The sequence below is a fragment of the Falco cherrug genome, chromosome 9 (assembly GCF_023634085.1).
Source record: "Falco cherrug isolate bFalChe1 chromosome 9, bFalChe1.pri, whole genome shotgun sequence".
Classification (NCBI taxonomy): Eukaryota; Metazoa; Chordata; class Aves; order Falconiformes; family Falconidae; genus Falco; species Falco cherrug.
Window position 1 is genome coordinate 55949383 of NC_073705.1, and position 11288 is coordinate 55960670.

An 11288-nucleotide genomic window follows, 5' to 3' on the forward strand; every position below is an offset into this window, starting at 1 on the left:
ATGGGTTTTCATAGAAATCTTCACTAAGGAGGAAAGGCACCACATTTCTGTATCAAAACTTTTTTTTTTTTTTTTTAAATACTCTTTCATTACAAGTTGTGTTACGATGCAGCAGAGATGGTAGCTCCCAAGTGGTTTTCATCCCTTTCTATCTTTTCTATTTCTTTCATTCCTTTTGTACTGTAATATATTTTGTTGACAACAGTATAACTACATGAAAGTGGTAATTGTGATAGGCTGAAAATGAGGGGAGTTAACTTTCCACTAGCTAATCTATTTCTACACCCTTTTTTGGAGTCCATTCTTCAAAGAGGTGAAATTGGTAGGGGAACAGAAGGGTTTTTAAAATTTAAATATTACTATAGAATTGATCTGACATCTATGCCATACTGTGTTCCCAGAAAATGCAAACGGCTATAGTTAAAAGCAAACAAAATTAACCCTACTTGTGACCATTTTACTCTAGTTTCTATAGCATAGCATTTAGATGTTCAGAATGCACATATGAATAACATAACTACTCATCAGTTAGACTTGATGTAAACTCCAGCATTACATTTATAACAGTGTAAAGAATGTAGAACAGACCCATGTTGACACTGCAGGTAACAGTAAAGTTCTCCTGTTTTGTTCAGCTGTATAGATGCAGTAATCTCCAAGGACAGTCTTGAGAATCAGGGTGGACAGTGTAATAAAATACCTGCACAGTGTACAGTAACAATGGGAAGACTGATACGAAAAAATTACATTAAAATCGAACACCAGTATGACTTCATCAGCCTCTGTAATGCAGCTGCAAACTATGACCAGTCCTGTGATTTATGTACGATAAGATTTTACAAAACCCAAGTAATGATTACTCTAAAAGGAGAAGAATTAAAAAGAACATGGCACAAAACCTACAAGGACCCTAAGGAAAACCAGTTGGTTCTGGTTTTTACCGTATTCCATACCGGATTAAAATACAGTTAAGTTTAAAGCAAACAGAAGAAACAGATACACTGGTATCTGTGAATTCTTAACATGATAAAATTTGAGTTATTTAAATTAAAATCACCCGTTGGGTCTGATAATCCATAAATACAACCCAGTGTTTCAAACATGACGGCGTACTTTTTTGCTCTAATATATTCTAGTAGAAAACTCTTCCATCACAGAGTCCAAGTCTACTTTTGATATTCTCCTCTTTGGATACCCTACATTTTGACCACACACTGTTTAACTAATCATTACTTGTCATACATTTTACTTGATGAAGTATAATAGGTTTCGAATTATTTTGCAGTAATTAAATTTTCAGATACCTTTTAGCCTTTTACATTCAAGCAGCTATTTCAGCTTCCACAGAACAAGAACTAATGCTTACCTTTTTTTTTTTTTGACTGCTATTAATACCAGAATTTTTAAGAAACAAGGGCTGGACAATGTTTTAAAAATGAACTGCACATAAAATATGATGTAGCTATGTAATTTCAGTTTTGTATTATTATTTTGCACTAGTTGCCAGTATAAAGGAATTTGCTCATTGTATTGCCATTTCAAGTGAGGATATGTTCCTTTCTAGTCTGGATAGATACTATTGCTTGCATCAACCTGTACTGGGAGAGGGAGGATTCAAAATGAGTTTCACATCCTCAAGGTAACAGGGACAATACAATTTTTAAAACCGCTGTGTTTCTTGGAGATTTGACCTTTTAACGGATTGTACTGATCTTGTGATTGAAAAATTTTGCTTTGAAAATATTTATTTTTGATGTAACTAAAATTTATATTGGCTTGGAGGAAACATATTATTTCCTAACCAAACAGTCTGTGTGCCAATTTAGTGCAGGTCTGCTTTACAGGCTCATTTCCTCATCTATTACTTAAGTAAATTCAGTATTTATTAAGATATTCATATATTTAGGAAGAATATTTCCTTAATAGCAGTCAACAACTCCACACACAATATGGGAAGCGTTGTTGGACCCTGAAACACCTTTGTCTAGGGATTTTACAGTTTGATAAACCCCACTGGGAAACTAATAACAGACTGTCACTAGATTTTGCAACCTTGGAACTACCGTTTTAATTTAAACTGGCTACTGGCTGCTCTCAGAAGAGGAGAGGCCAAATGCTGTGATGCCTGCCATACCTGTTTTGGGTTGAACTCCATCCGAAAGCCGAGCAGCAGGAGGGCACAGCTGTAGCTCAGCAGCTCTCCAGATAGTGGAGGCTGCTTTCGGTGTGAGCTCTGGCAGGTCACAGCAACTTCCCCCCACGCAGAGGGTGAACACACGACCGTTCAGCTCGGAGCTTGCAGGACCCTTCTGCCTAAACCAGAGCAGCCACTGCAGTGTCACACCCAAACGACACAACTCTGCCATCTTAGAGTCTAAAAAGTATGTCGCCTATTACTGGCAAAATGTAGATGAAATTATTTGTGACAAGCCAATAAAATTATGTTGGATGACAAGTTCAATACGATTTGTTCTAATATTGCAATAACTGGACAGACAGAGTCAGGGAGTGTCAGCTGATATCTTCAGAACTCTGTGAGGACTCCATAGAGCTGAATTACTATTCATCTTCAGAATATTCATCCTCATAAAGGGATTGTTCAAATAATGCTCCTTTTTCTATTAGATACTTGCCACATTCACAAACTCTGTTTGCTATAAACACATGTTTATAAAATGTATAGCATGTAAGATACCTGATTCGGATGATATTTTGGATTTAAACGTAAGTTTCAATAACATTTTTACTGGTCTTCACCAATGCAAAGCTGAATAGCCATCTTAAAAATGAAGACATTTCTGTTCTCCCATTTCTGCCTGCATATGCCCAAAGGTTGCCCAAAAAAGTGTTCAAGGCCAGGCTGGACGGGGCTTGGAGCAACCTGGTCTGGTGGAAGGTGTCCCTGGCCATGGCAGGGGGTTGGAACGAGATGGTCTTTAAGGTCCCTTCCAATCCAAACCATTCTGTGTTCCTATGATATATAGGGCTGAGATAAAACTGCAAGCCCTGTACCCACGTAAATGCAAGGACCATTTTCCAAGAGTGTCAGAGAAAGTGCCCAAGTGAGACAGGAAAAATCTCTTGTATCAATATGACCTTTGGCCCAGTCCCAGGTGAAGGCTGGGCCAAAGTCCAGATCAACTTAACTAGTGTAAAACATTAAATCAACATTATTTTTTAAAAACATATACTGAGCTACCTTAAAAGCAGAAGCATTTTTTCAGGTGTGAAAACAACGACATTCATAATTGTGCACTGAAAGAATGACACATAGAGTGAACTGCTATAGCTGAATACCATACACCAATCCATGCCGTAAGGGAATGTACAGACATCCAGCTGTACGGGGTTCGCAGGTGCACCTTTAGAATTTAAACAGAAAAGCAGTGTCTCTCAGTTCCTAGAAGCCCATGATATGATTGAAGTGTCCCTGAAATGACAAAATTTCATGTCACTAAAAATTATCTCATCAAAACCTGAAACTGGTAGGCAACTTCTAAACTCAAGTCTGCATTTGTTTTTATCACATTGTACTTGTTTAAAAAATGCATTCACAGTAATACTTTCAGAACAAAAAGAGCATTACCTCTCGTTATCATGTAATGCAGAAAAATCTCAAGAATTATGTTCTTCCCACCCCAAAATTCTACCTAGTTTCCTTCTAGTTAACACCACTTCTTCCCTTGCTTCTAAGTCCCTGCCTAAATAGTCAATAACAGATTAGTCCAAAGAAAGCTTACCAAAAATACAATTAAAGTAGTACTCTTTTCTCAAACAGTGATTTAATACACATCTATTATTCCTTCTACAACATGTGGTAGTCATTAAACGTAGAAAAAGAGGTCTAAAAGTTGAGAGAAAACTTCATAGTGATACTGCCTTTAAATACACGTTGAAGTTTGTGGCGCTTATGGTAGTGACACAGAATTAAATGTGTTTAGGAAAGCTGATATTAGTCAAGTTCCTGACATGGTTAATTAGCTCCGCAGGTATTAGGATTTCTTGATGCAAAATACAATCCTGATAAGACTACCCACAACAACGAAAAATTGTCTCAGCCCAATATGCTTTGTGTTTGACTTGTTTCAGTTTGGAGGTTTTAATTTATTTGCATTTCCCTGTCATCAGTAGAATAAAGCTTCTGATAGGATTTTAACAGTATTATTGATTACGGAACAAATTACACCATTCTTTCTCTTGCTCTGTATGTAGGCTCCTCCATTCTGTTCATTTCAGCTGTTCCTTCCACGATGCATGTTAATCACTGTGACAGTCTCTGATTTTCCTGAAGCAAAATTTTAGCTGTGAAGAAAGTTATCTGAGCTCTTACCAGCTTACTAGACATTATACTTTTAGTATAAGCTTTTTATTATTTTAAGAACGAAGATAATTTACTAATATAATCCCTGTCAAATTTATTGAAGAGTAACTGTATTATCTGTTACATTACTTGCCACAAATAACTGATTATCTGAAGAGAACACAATGAACAAATCCATACCATAAGTTCATCACCCGCAGGTAGGGAGGTTCTAGATGAATCGTGCTGTGAACCCAAGGGCACTCACACAAGGCAGCTTCCACCAGGGTGGTTATGTTAGCTCAACATGACATGCATTCAGCCATACGGGAACACAATTCTGGCTGCTCTAGTCCCGCCTTTGTGTGGCATTACGTCAAAACTTGAAACTCTCCTAACAGGAACTGACAGCAAGAGTCCCTCCTCTCTGCAAGAGCAAGCTATCAGCGCAAAAGCAATCGTGTTTTTCTTTTACCCAGATTGTTCCAGCCCCATGACTCAAATAATAGAGAACTGAATATATACGATAACTTCATTATTCCATTACCAAACATTGTATGTTACTTAAACTCTATATTTGGCATTTTGCAACACATGTGGGTGAACCTTTTTTCCCCCACTATAGGTTACATCATGGAAATCAGAATCATATTTAAAATCAGTCATATTTAAAATCACCCTGCTTTGAGCAAAGTGTTTTCCATTTCAACTCGACAATATAAGGCTAACTTAGCAAGAAGTCTAGCAAGTAGCTGTACAAGGCCTCTGGATTTTTATAACATTATCTTGAGTTTCTATATTGAAAGCACAGGACAATCAAGTCAAAAAACTGCTTAGTTTTGAGATTCCAATTCTCACCGAGTAAAGTTAGCAAGTTGTTTTCCTGGTTTCTTACAGCTATGGCTGAAAAGCATTTAGAAGTGAATAGAATAGGTCATCTATTATAACTAAGCTAGTGTTTGTTGAGGAGGTAAATGCTACCTCCTCAGGTTATCTGGCTGTTACCTCAAGTTCATTACTACACCACAGGAAAAAAAGGTCATGCTAATCTGATTTAAAACAGAATTGGTGTTATTTAGAATGACGATATTTGTACTCAGCCATAATTGTCCAAAATTACGTGGTCACTGATACAGAAGAATTTTGATACAGAAGAAGTTTGTAAAACTCTAATGTTGTCACTGTAATTCTGGAATACAACAAAAATACACTTCCTAATGTGCCAGCTTGGGTTTTAATCCCAAGGTGTTATGTTCAGTGATTTTTTGGGTTTTAATCCTCGAGATATTCTCCATACTCTCAAAGACGGCAGCACACCTCGGAAATTCAAACTTGGTAATCCACATAGGTGGTCATTCTTCTATATATTCCTAAAGTCAGCCCTGGATCTGGTTTCTATTTTATTTGTAAAGATGAGCGGAAATAAGTTAACACGGTAAATGTCTTTTCAGTCACAGCTCCTGACTTGTCACAGCAACCTCAGTCTTACAGCATTCGATGGAATCTTTGCCATTAATTCTACCAAATCAAAGATTTTGCTACAAGCATTCAGCCTTTCTGAAGAAATGCACGGCACTGCCCCACATCTCTCCTCGGTTTTGTCTCTTTAAGGAAGCCTGTGTGATGGTTCAAAAGGATACAGAGGATGCAAATGAAAGTCAAGAGTAGCTCCCATACATTTAAGAAACTTCCCAAACTTTATTTAGACCATTTGCATGAAAAATGAAACTGCAGGAACACCATAACCTCTTTTGCTATTACCAGCCATTATCTCTTTAGGGTTTTGGCCTTCTCTCCAGGGCTAAAAAGACAGTGGTTAAGACCACGGTCATACGTTAGTGTGAGATTCCAGAGCTACTGCTGCACTATTATGGTGTACCACACAGTGTGACTACAGCCTACATAAATAAAAAAAATAAGTACAGGTTTTAAACAGCTTTGGACACCAAGAGAAGCCGATCTGAATCAGCTCAGAAGTCAACACTGTTCAGCTGTCCAAATACTTGCACTGGTTTTCTGGAAAGTCAAATTGTCTGTCCCGAGCTCTGATTACTAGTGGTTCTTTAGCTAGCTCATTTAAAACTAGCTCTGGTATGTCTACAGTGTAATACTTTTAGGCTGAGCTTACTTGTTGGAAAGGAAGTATCCAATTAGAGGAAAAAACAGGAGATAGAATGGGACTCCTGGATGTATTATTACGATCCAGTAAATCAAGGACAATATAAAAATGGGGCAGAGGAAGCTGTATGTTAGTGTTTGCTTCAGTTACTTCCTAAACTCTGCTTTTTAGAGTGAATTTGAAAAATGTGTTTGCGGTCTCTGTATTTTCCAACTGCTGCTGGAAACATATTAGTTTGTGCTCTGCTGGCATACCCCAGAAATGCTAAATCAATCTGCCTTCTTTTATTTACATGCTTTATTCCTGAGAAATGTAATTGCGGTTTTTATTAACTTTATGTTTTATGGTTCTAATACTTAAGAACAAGTCTATCTTTTATGTCACAGAAAGAAAGTTAATATACTTACAGATTCTCCTGCAATACATCTTGGGCAAGGCTGGGCAGTACCTCTGCTTCCATGGTTTTCAAAAATCTAATGAACAAAATCATACACATCGCCATAAAAAAAAAAAAGGCAATTATTTGCAAATTTATTATAAAATGCATTTTAAATGTGTTTTTCTAAAAAACAGATTTTGTTGACAGCGTAAACATACCACTGAATTTTGCTTTGTCTTCGTAGCCCAAGGACCATAGTCAGTGGAGATTTTCTGTTTAGAATCCAGCTCCATGGCACAGTCAATGAGGCGAGCATCAGCCTCATTTGGAATGGTTTCTAATGGCTTGCATGCTCGCTTCTGAAAGAATCAAAAGCAATATTTACATGTCTTTGCAAAGCATAGGCCATTGAATACAAGTTTTCAGGATTTTATTGTTTATGACTGGTAAGGATCCACATTCATTTGGAAGAACCGTATGTTAGTAACAGACAACCAGACACTAGGCTGGAACACCCAGGTTTTGTATTTAACACTGCACCTCATGCTGGATGAGCAGGGAAATCTGCAGATCTCACTAAACATCACTGTGCCTCAGTTTCATAAACTGGGGATAAAATGCCACTGGGAAAAGAGCATACTTCACCCTCCATTAGTGTATAATTTAGGATGGCACTTATCAAAGGAGCGGAGCAGGGGAAGTTGTGTGAAATCATTAATTAAATCAAGGAAACGGAAGGAAAACCCTGAAGCCAAGTCAGACAGCTATGAAGACATATTTTGTAATGATTTTTCTATCTTTCTCTGAATACTGTCACCTTTTTACAGCTTTCCATTGCTAATTTCACGCTCTTGAAGCTGTAACTTGAGCTGGTATCTAGTACTGAAAGACGTTTGAGTGTCCCATGAGTCAAAGGCATCCACCCCTGGAGAAAGGGCTGGCCAAGGCAGGGATGTCTTTCCCGCGATGCTCAGGGACCCAACACAAGATCAGAGGTCCCCAGAAATCCTGTTTTACTGCTCTGTGAGAGCCAAGACAGCAACTGGTAAGGTTAAGATGCAAGTCTGCAGAAGACACCAGTTGGAAACCTTAAGAAGAATATCCTTGGCCTGTGACTGCTATCCCATGCAATGGGACGACTACCTAAATCCCTGGGGCTCCTGGAAATTTTAACCGCAAGGGAAATTTCAAAACTGACAGAGACATTTCAGGGTCTGACTCTGAATTCCAAAGAGATACACAGGCTTTTGAATTTTTTTTCTGATACCTTTCTGAACAAACTTTGTTTAAGGAATAACAATATTCGATCTCTTTCACAAGCATATGATTTCAGAGGCAGAAGATGTGTTGCCACAGAACTAACAGACTATTGAAGCATGGAAACTAAATTTAAAATTTGAATATGTTATGCAAAAATAAAATGGATCAATACAACAGGAACCTCAGCGGAAAACAGTTGAAACGAGAACACTATCAAGGAATACGGGATATTTGGATGGGGAGTAAATCAAAAAGTGAAATACGTAATGTACTAAGAAAGTGAATAATATAATAACAAAAAGTCTGAGAAGGTCCTCTAAAGATAGACCACCTTCCACTGGGAAAACATTCTCTTCTCTTTGTTGCTGAATAACTCGTCCTTTATTAAAAGGTACAGCATAGTGGTACAGCAGTGTAACTAGCTAGACGCATGAGATGAAGGAGAAAAGGGAAAAAATTACTTACTGCCACACATCAGAAGAAATTTGGCTTATTAAAAATAAATTCAAGATATTGTGCTTTCTTTTTGGGGGGGTAAGATACTTGGCATCAGCGACAGGAATTCAGCATACAGAATAGACAGCTGACAAACTTCTCATACCAACGCCAAGACAATTTGTGGAAGTTTCTAGCAAAGGCTGGCTTCAGGGAAAACTTCACTCTCTGGAATTCTCTCTCGTAGGAAAGAAACAATCAATACATCAATCCTGCCTGCACACAGAACAGACAGTGCAGGATTCAAAAAGCCTGCGATTAATAAGGATCAACGAGCTGGCTATTGAAAAGGCAAGCAAGGATTTCATCAAAATGACTACATTTGTTAGGGAATGATCATGCTACGGCCGGCTTGGAAATGTAGTTTAAGACATGCAACGGCAAATCACATACTGTCCTAGAACAGGGAGAAAACAGGTCTCCTGGAAGAGAAGATATTCTGTAACTTTCTTTTCCAGCTGGATAGTCCTGGAGAAACACATGCATTTTCAGTGATGCTGAAAGGATAAAGGCTTCACAGTTGCTGCTCTTCCTAAACAGTGAAACTAAACTGGTACAAAAATTAATTACATCAAAATAACCAACCTAAATGCAACAGAAAAAAATTTAAGACTACCACCTGCTTTTTTTTTTTCCTAAATTTAGCTTTAAGATTTGAAAGACCTCATATAAATTTAATACGTTAATCACAAGCAATTTCTGTTTTGTTTCCCACATTTTTAAAAGCCAGGCTAGCTTCTGTTTGTGTTTTATAAATGGCTGTTCCACATGTATAAAACAGGTCTCCATGCATCCCAGCTTTACTCAGCTGAGCTCCACTGGATACTTTTATGGAAAGGACAATGACGACCACATGTAGATGCTCCCCGTTATTAGGGCCAGCTCCCTGCTGGAAGAAGTGCAGGTGGCTCAGTTTGGGAAAGCAGGAGGAACGCGAGGTCCATGCAGGTCCTTGTTCTAGAAAACACTATTTGCAGTCCAGTCTGAACCACAACACACCATGGGAATAGCAGTAGTCTTGAAAATCTGTTACTCTTTACTGGCCTTTAAATGCAAATGCTTTAAAACCAGCACAACATCAATGAGCTCCACCCTAAAGCAAGTTTCTGAAATACATGCAAATGGCAACATCAAGGTGCAAAAGGCAAAAGGAAATTGTATGTGCATATATATAACATACAGTAGGAGCTAAGGGACAGCAGGAAAAACTGTAGGGAATCCTCCCCACTTATAATGGCCACTAGCACAGGACATTGTGTGATAGCAGCATCAAAAAAAGAGTGTGATTAAGAGTTCAAAATAGCTGTCTCCCCAAACCCAGGGATCAGACTGGCCCTGCTTGCTTCATTAAGTAGAGCCGAGTTCAGAGCATCCTTCCCCGAGCAGATGATTCAGCAACATCTCGGCAGAAGCTGCCTACAGCGCTCGTATTGACTTCAAGCCCCAGTACTGGCAGTGACTTAAACCCGAACAGGCCAGAACCCCAAGGAGAAGAGCAACAAGACTGCTACTAGACTTAAAATGTGCAAAACTCCGTACGGTGTGACAGCTGTATGAGTTACAAGGTAAAGCACCTTGTCTGCCTTGCCATTTAAGCTCCTGCTGTTAGCTAAAATCAAAAATAGACATCAATTATTTAGCTAAGAAGTCCCTGTACCTGTGAGCAGGTACTAGGAGGTGAAGAGCACAATGTGGTAAGTATGCACCACCTCAACAGCCAGAAGGGTTACATGTAGGGTTTCACCTCGTGTCTGTGATAGAGCGCATGACTGCAGCGGCTCAATTGTTCACTCGAATGCATTAAGCTGTGGTGACTCAGTTGTAATCTGGACCGTAACAACTGGTGCTATAGAAAAAAACCAACCCTATCTCTGATGTCACCTGGGCTGCTCTGCCTAGAAAATGTTCTGAACTGTGGTAAGAGAAGGTCTCTCTTCAAAACTACCGCGCAGAGCTGGAGTCATGTATGCCGCTATCTACAGAGGTGGCGACAGCAACTCTGAGTTGCTCCCCACCATAGATGTTTCAGAAGAATTTTATCTGGTCTCCAGACAACTGGCTCATTAATGCCTTTGTCAGCAGACAAACTGCAACTCATAAACCAGAAGAAAGCTATTATTTGCCTGTCTAACCTCAAAACCAGGAGAAATTCCTTTCCTATGTAACCTTGTTGGTCACAGTCAGACAGTTCACTGAAGAGATGTTCCTCCTCTTCTCTGCGAACGGTGTTTCTCTGATAAATGAGGTTCGCCCCTAACTGTGCAAGGTTTTGCTCATGCCACACATGAGCAAGGATAATCGAGTAACAGTGGGGGAGAGTGCGAACACCAGGATCAGTTTTTCTTGGACACCTTATTAACTTTTGCAAAGTTAACAGCTTGGCACTTACTAGGATGAAAGATGCTTACAAGGTGGTGGATGAGAGACACCTTGTTGGAACAAATCTGGCCAGAGAAGAGCACACACAAGCTTAGCTGAAACGGAAAACTATTCCAGAAGCCCAACTTATGGATGCTAAACACACTGCTCTTGTGAGGCACATCCTGGAGCCAGGACAGCAGAAAAGAGATAGCATGAATGATGCCACCGGGGAAGAGGGTATCAGCCCAAAAAATAGAAAAAAGAAGTGAGGAGAAAAAAAGAAAGGGGGGGGGGGGGCGGGGGGAAGAGGGAAAAAAAGGAAAGTGAAAAAAAAGGAAAGTGAAAAAAAAGGAAAGAGGAAGAAAGGAGAGGAA